Here is a 4265-nt window from a genome sequence, read left to right as displayed (position 1 = left end):
TGTTTGTCACAGAAAATAAGATAAGGCCATTGATTTCAGGTAGAAAAAAAATGTATATTTGTACCATTTTTCAAAAATTTGAAATGGGTCAATTTGACCCAAATACCATACAAGGGTTAAAAATATGAGTCGTGTAAATGATCCCCGTTCATCCCCTTCATTTCTGTCAGGGTGAACAAGTATTTCCTTCAAGTAAAAGGGCAGAGAGTTTATGCAGAGTAGGGAGCCAATGCAGCTGAAGTTTGGGACCAATTTTACTGTCACACACTCTGAGGTTAGATGGGGGGAAATCAATAGCATTGGCAAGCTCACAGGCAGGCACTCTCTCTTACTTTGTAACACTGTCACGCTGGTGGTTTAAAAGAACAGCATTGTGCTGACATAACTGGGGAGGTTGTGGCTAAAATTACAGGCCTCACCTAGTGTGCGTTTGTGCCCAAAAGCTTTTAGTATATGTGTGTGTATGTGTGTTTGCCTGTTTTTTATCTGTGCATGTATGTTTCTGTATGTACAGTATATAGAGTCTTTTCATGGCAAGGATTTCCGAAAGGTTTTATTTAAATCTGTTGAGGTTACTTTGGTTTATCCGCCCAGTTGACAATAATGCAATCTGAGCTCGGGTGCCGTCACTGAGAGACTTGAAAAATGCAGGTCACTATGTTCTTCCAGGTGAACTGTGATGCCGGTTTGTAGGAGTGAGAACATAATCCTAACCTGCTATGGGAAATGCATGAAACCTTTTTTGCCCCGCAGGCAATTTGTTTTGCAATCAAGGTAGCCACATTAACACATACAACAGTAAAACAGTAAACACCATAGAGAAAAAAGACAATAAAAAACACACCAACATCAACATGACCTCAAACCACAGTGTTCAGATGTAAGAAAACAGAAGTGGACGTATGATATTCTTATACAAGGCTGTGGATAACTGTTGTTCAATTCTTGGTTTGCTGTGTACCTAAACAACAACAGACTTAAAAAAAAAAAATCTATCTACTGTACTTTACAAACTGTTATAGTTTAATTTCACATAAGGGCACAAGCGTGTGAGGTAATGATGAAACCGTTACTCCTTTTTTATCAAAGTCCACAAGCGTAGACATGAAGGATTGGCCTTGCTCCAAAAAAGTCATGAAAACTTCTGTCTTCCCTTCCCACAGGATGATGTACAACTGTTTAAGTGTCACCTGTATCTGCAACAAAAGAAGAGGTCTCCTTAATTCATATGATACCAGCTCTTCCTGTAGTAACAATTCAAAGAAAAGTTTATATTGTCCCCTGGAGAAGGGGACTCAGATTATTGAAAATATGCATTGGAAAATGTATTTTTGTTCGCCATCCACCAAATAGTAAAGTTTAAGAAAGTAAGCTACTCTTTCCAAGAAGAATCGGCTCTTGACGTAATGTCCCTCAGCACGGCATGTCATCCAGACTCATCATGTCCTGTGAAAGCAACTACCGACCAACCGATAGAAAAACAGATCAGCTCTAACCTTTACAAAAGAGAAGGTTGAAACAATTACATATCAGATATTTTTGTTTCTTTACGTACGGGGACATGTTTTACTACTTTCTTCACTCTCGCTTTGACGTTTAAGTGTTGGCCAAGCTCAGTCTGCATCTCAACTTCATTCTCTCAACACCGTTTCAGTTCCCTTTTGCCATTTTGGTGCAGACACAGAAACCTTTCCTCACTACTCTGATTGGATCAAATTTCTTTCCACCATCTTGCTTAGCCTGGTTGCCTGTCATTGCCTGTGATTTAATCAGGTAGATGATGTATATGTGTGCTTTCTTCCCCTCCAGAGACAAATGTGCTGTAACTGCAATGATGTAATGCCATTTTGAAGGTCCATTTGATGTCCTGTCTTTGGGTTGAAGTGGGAGTGTTCAGTTACGCCACAGCTGTTAAAAAACACACGTAACTTGTGATGTTGTTTTCTGCTGCAGATGTTTGCAGGGTTTTGCCAAAATATTAATGATACGATCCACTTTAGGCCCCAAGATTAATCTGTTCAGATGGTGCGGGTCAAATCCCTGCTGTCATAATCTTCTTGGGAACACAAACTGTAGAGCAGATGACTGTGTGTGTGTGTGTGTGTGTGTGTGTGTGTGTGTGTGTGTGTTGTGGTGTGTGTGTGTGTGTGTGTGTGTGTGTGTGTGTGAGAGAGGTGTGAGTGTGAGTGTGTGTGTGTGGTGTTGTGTGTGTGCTCGTGTGCTACCTTGTACCTTTCATTCCAAACACTGCAAATCTGTTGTGTTGAAAGATTGTCTGAAAAAGGTTTTTAGCTTCTTTTAGCTAGTTACATTTTCTTCTAATTTAGCAGTTACGTAGCCAGATATGCTCAGGAGTTAGTGGAAACCAAAACACAGCAAGGAGAGAAAATATTGGACATTCATCAGGTGGCCAGAAACACTCCAACTCCAAATATGAATATTGTTTTTGAATTGCTGGATGTGTTGTCAGCCGACAAGTTTAAACTTAAACGGCATTGGAATGTCAGTGTTGTGTTTACGGCGTGTGCCAAAAAATCTTTTAATACAAGTTTGATTGTGTCTGCTGATGGGATTTTCATTTATCTTAGTTGCCATTTTGGAAGAGCAGTCAGTCTCAAGCTAGCAATAATCTTCCAGCACAGACCAAAAACAAAAAACCTTTCTAGTCAGGAACACAGAATCTGCCTGAGGGTCAAGAGTCTCTGCTCTGGCTCCAGTAAAAAGTCTCTGTACAAGTGCGGCAAATGTCAAAGTGATGGCACAACAGACTATGAAGCAGAAATGCCCCGAACAACAACAACTGAAAAAAAAAAAAAAAAACTGACCGACCACTGTCAGACATCCGCAACAGGCCAGTTTCCACAGCAACCTTGCCACTAGGGACTGAGGAATGTCTGGCTAGGGTTCAGAATCAGCGGTGCTCCGGGACTGTATGTGTCCTGACACGGGGGGTTGCTCCACTTTTAACAAAACACCCCCACATGGGCATGAAACCAAAGGCCTCAATTCCATTCACATAACAGAGACAAGGGGAAGTTAAGTGTCAAAGATGTTTTGTGCACAGCTCGATTGGAAATGTGTTTACTGTTGCATAAGCAATAAGATGAAATAAAGGCATGAGTATTGGATGTTGCCCTGCAATAGGAGTAATTGCCTGGAAATAGTTTTATTGCCTATTTTCACTCTCAGGCTGTGCTGATTTTGCCACAGATTCCAAACACTGGTTTTGAATTTCCACCAGGAAATTAAAGTGGACTCAGTCTTATGACAAATATAACCCTTAAGGCGTGGCAGACACAAACTGTACCTGCAGGAGATACACACCACACACTGGGATTTTGATAAATTAATTCATAAAGATTTAAATGCTATTAATTTAAACTGTTAAAAGGATGGTTGGCCAGATGGAGAAAACATAATTAAAATTAATTGCTGGCTGTATTTGAGTTCAGGAAATCATTTATACCATCTAGTACAGTGAGATGGTGCAGGTTATAAGATTTTAGTGAAGCCAGGAGATGTTTGAGTTTTCATTTGCATTTATATATTTTATGACAGCAGCAGAGCATGTGTGACCTGTTGGAAGTCGTCTGTACAAACCACATAAACACAAAGTACAGAAAACTAAAGTTAAACTTATGAACTGTGCTTTGTTGCCAATTAACTCTCTTGTTCAGTGGAACGGACCTAGGGCTAAACCCAAACTTTAAAACAAGTGGATGACAATGTGAACAGGCAATACAAATCAAGGTGTCCTGATGTGGAAAATAACAGTTCATTATCTTTCTACTGTATGTCAGAACACTTGATCATGTATTGCTTTGTATTACCTTTGTACTGGTCACAACTTTTGTCATAATAGCAAGAAGGGGCATATAAGTGTGCCCAACGAGAGGTGACCAACCTTATTAATTTGTTGAGCATATATTACAGTATATTGTGTGTTGTTACACTGTAGCCTGGATTTGACTATAGCTGTGTCATTAATATAACATGTCTGCAATAGCTGCATTACCGTCATCACATTCAAACTGACACTGAGAAGTCTTGTGATTTCTGTTAGAACACTTGAGTTCTGAGCAGTTTCGTGATGATTTGCTTTGAAGAAGATTTAAAGCACAAAGCCACACAATGCTTTATATGACTCAACACAGCCAACTGTGTGTGCATCTGGTCTTGCATAGGAACATGTTACCATATACTGTATTGTGTCTGTTGATTCAACAGATGACTGTAGTCTGGATTTGAGGGTTAGCCACACAGAC

General features: G+C 39.9%; 1 protein-coding gene across 9 annotated transcripts in view; it reads left to right on the top strand.

Moving 5' to 3' along the window:
• add3a (adducin 3 (gamma) a) overlaps window positions 1-4265 on the top strand; it is a 103620-nt gene that overhangs the window by 73147 nt on the left and 26208 nt on the right. The window lies entirely within an intron of this gene.

Source organism: Etheostoma spectabile, chromosome 2 (assembly GCF_008692095.1).
Source record: "Etheostoma spectabile isolate EspeVRDwgs_2016 chromosome 2, UIUC_Espe_1.0, whole genome shotgun sequence".
Lineage (NCBI taxonomy): Eukaryota > Metazoa > Chordata > Actinopteri > Perciformes > Percidae > Etheostoma > Etheostoma spectabile.
This window is presented reverse-complemented; position numbering and strand designations above follow the sequence as displayed.